Genomic DNA, 10,390 nt, shown 5'->3' with positions numbered 1-10,390 from the left:
ATGGGAAAAGATATGGGTACCGGGGGAACAGGGCACTAACCCACACAGGGGGGAGGGTGTTGATTGTGTCTCCACAGGGAAAGAGAGACAAGACTTCAACCCAGAGCTCCAAGACAAGAACACACACATTGACATGAAGCAGGGAACCGACAGAGAGGCTTGAGGGGCCGGCCCCATTACCAACTAAGTGGACAGCACCACCCTCCCCCCAAGAAGAATTCACTTCAGAGGACAGCACTGACGCTACAGCTCAAGAAGAGGGGAAGGGGGACTGGTCTGGTCAGAGCACACAGGAGCCAACGAGGGGACATAGGGGGAAAAAAGAAAAGAGTGACGCACATCCTGGCTCACCAAGCCCTGAGGACAATGTTCCTGCTCAGAAAAGCAATGCACAGAGATGACCACAGGGCCGGGCCCACCGTGGGACACAGCGTTCTTGACCATTAACACCATAGGGGACCACACTAGAGACACATGGCAGGAATTGTGCCCGCCATGAGCTCACCACGCCAAAGCTAGCCTCTGGGGGCATGCAGCAGAGCAGCGGGGGAAGCAGAGTAATGAAGTCCCCAGGGATAGAGGCGGTGCCAGGGCATGGCACCCCATCAGACTTGACTGGAAAGCACCTGTGAAGGAAAACAAACAGGCCCTGAACGATTCATGTTTGTGTGTCTCTGTGTGTTTTGTTGTTGTAGCTATTATTTTACTTTCTGTTGTTGCTTCGTGGTACCCAGTCTTGTGACAGTACATAGCATGTCTACCTGGAAGGGACAGGCGGAATAAACAAACCAGAAGAGAGAACAACGGGATGACAGTTCTGGGGGGACATGGGGGTAGGTGTGGCGGGGGGAAGGAAGAGGGTGTTAACAAGCCCAGGGACAAGGGAATAACAAGTGATCCAAAATCAGTCTCAAGGAGAGTGTGGGGGGCCTGGCAGGGATGGATCAAGGGCAATGTAACCGAGAGGAATTCCTAAAACCCAAATGAAGGCAGAACATGATAGTGGGACAAAAGGAAAGTACAAAGAAACAGAGGAAAAAACTAGGAGGCAAAGGGTAGTCATAGAGATTTAAATACCGACATACGAAGATGTAAATATATTTATATATGACGAGGGGCGAATAGATCTGTGTACATATATTTATAGGTTTAGTATGAAGGAAACAGATGGACAGTGAGCCCCTGCTCAAGTACTCCCTCAACACAAGAACACTTTGTGCTAACAATTCGGCAGTCTGAGATGCTCACTTGCTGTTAACAATGGGTGCACAGGCAAATGTGGTGAAGAAAGCTGATAAGTGCCCAGCTACCAAAAGATATAGCACCTGAAGTCTTAAAGACCTGAAGATAAGCAAGCAGCCATCTAGCTGAGAGACAACAAAACCCACATAGAAGAAGCACACCGGCCTGTCCCAACTAGATCACTGAGGATAAAGTGGGTGCATAAGCAAAAGTTATGAACAAAGCTGATGGTATCCGGCTATCAAATGAAATAGCACCTGGGGTCTTAAAGGCTTGAAGACAATCAGGTGGCCATCTAGCTAAGAAACAACAAAGCCCACAAGGAAGCACACCAGCCTACCCCAACACAAATGCTGAAGACAAAGCAGGTACATGGGCAAGTGCGGTGGAGAAAGCTGATGGTGCCCAGTTGTCAAAATATATAGAATCTGGGGTCCCATAGGCTGGAAGATAAACAAGGGGCCATCTAACTGAAAAACAACAAAGCCCACGTGGAAAATGCACACTAGCCTGTGAGATGACAAGGCATCGAAGGGATCAGGTATCAAGCATCAAAGACAAAAAAAAAAAATCATAGCATTGTGAATGAGGGAGGAGTGCAGAGTGGGGACCCAGGGCCCATCTGGGGGAAATTGGACATCCCCTTGCCGAAGGGCTATGGGAAGGTGACGAACCAGTCAGAGTGCAGTGTAGCAATGATGAAACATACAATTTTTCTCTAGTTCTTGAATGCTTCCTCCCTCCCCCCCATTATTATGATCCCAATTCTACCTTATATAACCGGCTGGACCCAGAGATGTACACTGGCACGGATAGGAACTGGAAATACGGGGACTCCAGGAACAGCGGTGAGAGTGGTGATATCGGGAAGGTGGAGGTAGGGTGAGGGAGAAATGGGAAACAGATGACAAGGTCTATATGTAACCTCCTCCTCGGAGGACGGACAGCAGAGAACTGGGTGAGGAAGATGTTGAATGGTGTAAAATATGATAAAATAATAATTATTTATAGATTATCAAGGGTTCAGGGGGACGGGGAGCAGGGAGGGAGGGGAAAATGAGGAGCTGATACCATGGGCTAAAGTAGAAAGCAGGTGTTTTGAGAATGATGATGGCAACATATGTGCGAATGTGCTGGATACAAATGATGTATGTACGGATTGTAAAAAGAGTTGTATGAGCCCCTAATAAAATGATTTTTTTAAAAAAGAATCACAAGGTAGGCAAAGATAAAACAATGCTGGTTCGGAGTTGATACATTTAAAGAAAAAGGACCAAGGCTATAGGCACACATTTTTGGTAGCTTTATATAAATGAAGCCAAAATATAGACAACAGTGGTTTTTCCAGAATATATTGCATATTATCTGTAATATATATATTATTAAATATTTATTAAAAATTTAAAAATTATTATAAACATCTTAATAGGGTTTTCTTTGTCAGTATTGTATTCCTTAAGATAGAAAAGTCATCAAAGAACAAAAAAATCAAATCACTGTCAATGAGGGGGAGTAGATTGGGGACCCAAGACCCCCCTTACAGAAGGGTCATGGGGAGGAGACAAGCCAGTCAGGGTGCGATGTAGCAACGATGAAACACTTTTCTCTACTTCCTAAATACTTCCTCCCCACCTTCAACGCCCCCCGCCCCACTATCACGATCCCAATTCTACCTTACAAATCTGGCTAGACCAGAGGATGTACACTGGAAACACAGGGAATCCAGGGTGGATGATCCCTTCAGTACCAGTGGTGAGAGTGGCAATACTGGGAGGGTAGAGGGAGGGTGGGGTGGAAAGGGGAAACCGATTGCAAGGATCTACATGTGATCTCCTCCCTGGGGGACAGACAACAGAAAAGTGGGTGAAGGGAGATGTTGCACAGTGTAGGATATGACAAAATAATAATTTATAAATTATCAAGGGTTCATGAGGGAGGGGGAACAGAGAGGAAGGGGAAAATGAGGAGCTGATACCAAGGGCTCAAGTGGAAAGCAAATGTTTTTAGAATGATGAGGGCAATAAATGTACTAATGTGCTTAATACAATGGATGGATGGATGGTGAGAAGAGTTGTACAAGCTCCCAATAAAATGATTTAAAATAAAAGATAGAAAGTCTAGAAATTATTCACTACGTTCTCCTTGGGAGTGCTCTTTCAGCTCCCATCAACAAATTCATTCACTTGTTTGATATCACAGAGAAAATGGAAACTATCCCTTTGTGTCATTAATTTTTAGGAACCACTTTCTTCTTATGCAGTTTTGCTAGATAAAATAATAATAATAAAGCATCATATAGTTGGTGTGTTAGTCCAGGTACACTAGAGAAACAAATTCATAGACACTCATATGTGTATAAGAAAGAGCTTTATATACAAGAACAATCTAATATTAATAAAACATCCCAGCCCAGTCCAAATCAAGTCCATAAGTCCATATGTCTGATACCAATCTATAAAATCCTTTTCAGAGTCACGAAACACATGCAATGATGCTGAATACAGGATAATCACAGACCAGTGGGTGGAAAGTCTTGTAGATCCAGTGGCAGTGTAAGCATCTCAGCGCTGGCAGGGGTCTACCAGTGACTTCTCCAGCTCAGGGCACTGAGTAGTTCCATGTGTCTTGTCAGCTGCAATATCTCCCAGGGAGTGAGCTGAGAGACAGAGTGTCTCCCGCCTCCAAGAGGTAAGATCAGAGTTCCCAGAATCCTTAGGAGAAGACCATGCCCACGCCGGGCCTCATTGGCTATGATCTGATTGACAGGTTGGCCTCCACCCCTTCACTCTGAATCCTCAAATTGACACCCGATGGTGTAACTACCATACTTGTGAAGAAGTACATATGTATTACTTTGACCCATATGATAAATTGGTACTAATTTGAAACTACCTCACTGGCTCCAGCCAGTTCTGATGGCCTTCGTATTGTTCCTTGAAGACCCGGGATACACTCTGAATGCATTTCTTCTGGAAAGATACTCCCATGATACTCCTCCCCTACTTTTACCCTAGGTATGTGTTCCCTAACTTTCTCTGAAAACCTATCACCCAATTCCAGTGGAGTCCCACCTGTTATCCCTCTATTCATCGACCTAATTCCCTCTCCCCTGAGAATTTAACAGTACCAAGTATGTATTTACTTAGTGTATACTTCTCCCACTGTCACTATAACTTCATGGCTGTTTACTTGCCACTGAATAAACTAGACTTTAGCACAAAAGTGGCATATGATTTAAGAGATTCTAATGTCTTGCCACAACTGACATTAGTGGTTCCGTGATTGAATTTTCACCTTCCATGAGGGAGATCATGAGTCAATTCCCTTCTAATGCCATAATGCATCTGTTAGTGGACACTTAATGCTTTGCTATGATACTGGATCGTTCTCAAACAGCTTCCAGACTAAGACAGACTAGGAAGAAATGCCTGGAGATTTATTTCTGAAAATTCTCACTCACTGTCATCAAGTTAATGCCGACCCATAGCAACTCCCTGTGAGTTTCCAAGACTGTAACTGTTTACAGGAGTAGAAAACCCAGTCTTACTCCTACAGAGCTGCTGATTTGAACTGTGGACCATGCAGATCACAGTCCGACTTGTAACCACTATGCCACGTGGGCTCCATTCTGAAAATTCACCAATGAAAATGCTGTGGATCACAACAATCCAATCTGCAACTCATCATGGGATGGGCACAGGACGGGCAATGCTCTGTTTCATTGTGTATGGTGTCAATGTGAGTTGCGGAGGGGTGTTGTACAGCAGTTAACAACAAGCAACTCATTATAGTTAAGAATAATGAACTTTAGTCATAACTTCAGCAACTCCATGGGAACGCTTGTAGAATTTACTTACATGTATATATAGTACTTTTCATCTTCAAAGCACATTATAAATAATTATTTTAATACCACCTCATAATAGATGCCAATCCCTCATTTTATAGATAGGAAAACTAAAGAACATAGGTTAAATCTGTAAGGATCAATGAGTGCGTGTATGTTTGCGTGAGACTCGAGCAACTGCCTCACCAGTCAAAGACACTTAACTAGATCTTGGGCTTGCTATAACTCTCTTTCAAGTATTTGCTAAAGCTTTTCTGGTGAGTAATAGGTTTGTTGTGACAGCAGGTGACTCAGTTTCTGTAATGCTTTTTCAAGAACTTGTTCTTCAATATGTACCCAGTGACTCACAGAGTTGTCTTAGCAAATAATATATGGTTAATAAATTAATCTTCCTATTATAGTTTCTTTAATGTTTATCCCTTATTATGTTTTAAAATGAATTATGCCAAATCTCTCGTAAGTGTAGAAGAAATCTTTTATGCAGTGTTTATAATTTTCTCTCTCCGAGTTTGAGTTTACTTTTGAATCTTCAAAAGTGCTAGAAGTCACATGACTGACTCCAAAATCCAATATGCCAGATGGCTCACACAATTCCATTTTTTTTCATTGGGAATTCTCCCTTTGATAAAGAATAATAATAGTTCCATGGTTAATTTTTTAATACTTTTTGCCAAATGCTTCTCCTTTAATTGTAGACAGGCTCCTCTGTTTCAGCTTTTAACAAAATGGCATGTGTTTCAACATGCATGCAGTATTCAATAACATGTGGTCTAAGAGCAACATTGAACATAATTGAACCATTTTCACATAAATATACTTAACACGTAAGTCCGCCCAACAACTCACAAGAAAAGCAGAAACTTGTTTAATGTTGTTTTGACACCTAGATGAATGTATTATTTCAAAAACAATCTTGATCTTTCACTTAGAGTAAGTATGAATTACAATCTGTATTGTGAAACTCTTAAACTTGTTTTTTATTCTTCCTTTCCATTGTCTTGAAATTAAAAAATGACCAAAAGTCTGTGATGAGGATCACAGCCCCCATGCACCAATCATCCGGGGCATGCTAAACAGCCCTCTCATTCCTTTTACTCCCACAGATGTACGGCTTCACTGCTCCTTGACTGCCCAAGCAATGTTTGATGGGAAGATCACGGGAGTTTTCCTGTAGAACTTGATCGCATCCACACGCGCTGCTCTGACCACCACAGCAGCCACTCCGCTGCAGGCTAGCTGGGCCACCGTAACTGGGCTGGTTTCACCTCCAGTCATCTGACTACCACCGCTTGCTCCTGCTGTGGAATTCAAAAAGAGTTCTACATACCTGTGTAACCTGCTTGCTCTTGACATTGCTGCCATAGCATCTCCATGAGTAGCAAATTCCACAACTGCTTTGCCAATTATTCTGCTATCAAGACAAATTTCAATGTGTACTCTCACAGAGTTGAGTGGTAACACCCCCTCCCCCCAAATTATATAAATGTCATGCTCGGTAGCTCTGGAAGGTAATGTCCCACACATGCACAACATGTTCTTTTGTGCTCTGGAAAGAAGAACCACCATACCCTATCTGTGATCAGACATACCTGAAAACAATAATTGAGGTCTCTTCCCACTTGACCTGACCCAGGTCCCTAGCCATTATAGTCCTCATGGCCTCCGCCATAAGCACCATAACTCAGTCTTTCAAAGCCAGCTCCTCTGCCAATACTGTTAGACCATCTGCCAACCCTAAGGCTACCATAGAGACCTGGGTGCTGCAAAGTCATTTGTTTTCCAAGTGGGTCATAATGAGTTCTAACTTCAGTTCCACTACTCTGAAAGATTTCAATATACCTGTGCCTTATTCGTTCCTTGTGTTTCTTTGAAGCCTTTTCCGCTTTCCTGTGAAGCACAGTACCCTTAAAGTCCATGGGCAATGTCAGCCCATTTAGCATGACTTCCAACTCTGAGAGAACGGAACAATTTCTTCCTTACTGTATCTGCAGGGGAGTCCTCTCAGCCCCACAAAGGCATCATTGGCCATGTCAGAACTATCGAGATTAGTATGCTTCTACACACAATCCCTTTCAACATTGTTTGACTTGAATACGTCAACATATTTGTGTCTTCTAGTTTCCCTGTCTTTAATCAGGGCCAATTAGACTTCATATTCATATTCAAGTTCAACAAAAGCCTTGCCACATGTTCTGCCTTCTCTGGTGTCAATGAAATGAATTCCTTGGGCCCTATTTTGAAGTGTGGTCAGAAAAGAAACTCTCCACACACACACCCCCACCCCCGCCATTTCATTGGCCAAGCAAGACCAGAGCAAGGCCCAGACCATCACCACGAATCTTCCCTGCCTTCAGGCCCATCATCATCATCTCTTATGGATCCTGGCATTGAAATAAGACTCCAAAGTGATGATGAAGATCAGACCCACACATTGGTGAGCCTTGAAACCTAAAAATAAGGAAATTTTTAAAAATCTCAACTTTTGCTGCTTTTTGGAATCACCTAGAAACTTACAAATACTTATACCAGAATCTCACTCCCAGAGAAACTGATTTGTGTAATCTGGGGTATTTCTTGAGCACTGTGATTTTTATTTATTTTTAAAATCACTTTATTAGGGGCTCATGCAACTCTTATCATAATCCATACATAAATCAATTGTGTAAAGCACATTTGTACATTCATTGCCCTCATCATTCTCAAAACATTTGCTCTCCACCTAAGCCCCTGGCATCAGCTCATCTTTCCCCTCCCTCCCCACTCCCCTCCTTCACGAACACTGATAATTTATAAATTATTATTTTGTCATATCTTGCACTGTCCAATGTCTCCCTTCACCCACTTTTCTGTTGTCCATCCCCCAGGGAGGAGGTTATATGTAGATCCTTGTAATTGGTTCCCCCTTTCCACCCCACCCTCCTTCCACCCTCCCGGTATCGCCACTCTCACCACTGGTCCTGAAGGGATCATATGTCCTGGATTTCAAGTGCTTCCGGTTCCTATCTGTACCAGTGTACATCCTCTAGTGTATCCAGATTTGTAATTTAGAATTGAGATCATGATAGTGGGGCGTGGGGGTGGAGGAAGCATTTAGAAACTAGAGGAAAGTTGTGTTTCATCGTTGCTACACTGCACCCTGACTGGCTCGTCTCCTCCCTGCGACCCTTCTGAAAGGGGATATCCAATTGCCTACAGATAGGTTTTGGGTCTCCACTCCACACTCCCCTTCATTCACAATGATATGTTTTTTTGTTCTGATGATGCCTGATACCTCATTCCTTTGACACCTTGTGACCACACAGGCTGGTATGCTTCTTCCATGTGGGCTTTATTGCTTCTGAGCTAGATGGCTGCTTGTTTACCTTTAAGCCTTTAAGACCCCAGACACTATATCTTTTGATAGTCAGGCACCATCAGCTTACTTCACCACATTTTCTTATAACCCGCTTTGTCTTCAGCGATTGTGTGGGGAAGATGATCATCATGGAATGCCAGTTTAATAGAACAAAGTATTCTTTCATTGAGGGAGTACTTGAGTGGAGGCCTAATGTCTATCTACTACCTTAACACTAAATCTATATATATATGTACATAAATTCTTCTGGGGGGAGGGGCAGGTGTCCACGTAGTTTGGATTGGGGCCAGCCCCTTAGACCTCTCCCCTACTCAATACCGGCATGTTGCATTCACATCTTGGAGCACCAGGTTGAAGTCTAGTCCCTCTTTCCCTGTGCAGATATAAACAATACCCTCCCCTTGGGTAGGTTAGTGTCTTGTGCCCCCGCTACCCATTTCTTAATTTTTTTCCCCTTTCTCCCCACTCATTTGTACTTGTCTACCATGTGTATCCCTGTATTTGGTCTGGTCTCTGCCATACTACCTAGTCCTCACCCCAGCAATGTTTGTATACAGTAGCGTTTTCCCTCGTCCCTTTTTGCATTTTTTTAAAAGCTTACCTCAGTGGACTCATGCTGTACTTGTCCTTTTGGAGCACTGTGGTTTTTAAAGGGAACTTCTAAACTGCAGCCAAGACACTGGTAGTAGAGACTGGGTTAATAAAATTCTGATGCACAGAGCCTAAGATTAAAGGTCAGGACGATGACGAATATAATGATTTCTGGATCTCTCTATAATTCCAGACATTTAAACTATTTTGCAGTCATCAATAACAGCTGACTGCATTCTTTAGCCTGGGGCTATTTTGTAGAAAAACCTAGTTTTAGAAATGTAAAATGTAAGGGAAGTCAGGCTAAGGTAAAAGGACGACAAGATGGCAGCAGCTGGGAAACCTTTCTTCAAATGTAAAGAGCTATAAAAAATATACAATGATCATTAATCAAAATTTTGACAGGTTACATAAACCACGCAGGACTCAAATAGTCGTTTGTATTGTGTACACTGCCTCAGAAATAATTCTTTTTACTAAGAGGATTTATTTTGTTGTGGTTGAGAATATACACAGCAAAACCATTTCAACATGTACAACTTAATGAGATTGATTATACACTCTTTCATATTATACAATCATTGTCACCCTCCCTGTCTGAGTTTTTCCTCCCTATTTATTAACCCTGGAAGGTTCCTAGTTAAGCTTTCAAATTGCGGTTGTCAATTTGACCTCATATAAACAGTTTTTATAAGAGCATAATACGCAAGGCAGATATTTTTAACCCAGTAAGCTAAACTATTGTTTGGCTTTAAGAAGTATCAGGGATGTTGTTGGTTTAAAGGTTATTACAGGGCAATAGCAGTTGACTTCATGGCTTCGTGGTCCCAGGAGGGCTGGAGTTCACACTAATTGTGAATACTGTCCAGCATTTTCCCCCTTTTGGTTAGAATTCTTCTGTGGAATCTTGGATATAATGCTGATGCACACCTTTCCTGATTTTAAACCTTGCAGTATACCCTTGTTCTGTTCACACAACTGCCCCTTGATCCATGTACAAGCTCCGCATGAGCACAAATGTTCTGGAATTTCCATTCTTCTAAAGGCTGTCCACGGTGTTATGATCTACAAGCGAATGCCTTTGCACAGCCAATAGAAGACAAGCCAAGTGTCTTTTTGGTATTCTCTACTCTCAGCCAAGATCTGTCAAGGTTGTGTCATCTTACCATATTCAGACTGCATGCTGAACAAACACTCAGAGGAGCTGGGCTGTATGAATGAATGTGGCATCAGCCAGAATACACCTTAGCAGCAAGGGTGCCGTAACTTCGTCATACACGCTTAGTTTACTGTTCAGCTATTTTACGTCAACATAGCTTCCATGAACTTTAGCTACTCTACACTAAATCTCTTAT

General features: G+C 42.6%; 1 pseudogene; it reads right to left on the bottom strand.

The window, feature by feature from the left end:
• Positions 1–6,193: 6,193 nt before the first annotated feature.
• Positions 6,194–7,379, bottom strand: LOC142455508 (heterogeneous nuclear ribonucleoprotein H-like; annotated as a pseudogene).
• Positions 7,380–10,390: the final 3,011 nt, after the last annotated feature.

Source organism: Tenrec ecaudatus, chromosome 8 (assembly GCF_050624435.1).
Source record: "Tenrec ecaudatus isolate mTenEca1 chromosome 8, mTenEca1.hap1, whole genome shotgun sequence".
Taxonomy (NCBI): Eukaryota; Metazoa; Chordata; class Mammalia; order Afrosoricida; family Tenrecidae; genus Tenrec; species Tenrec ecaudatus.
The sequence above is the reverse complement of the archived record's forward strand: the minus strand, read 5'-3'. Positions and strand labels throughout refer to the sequence as shown.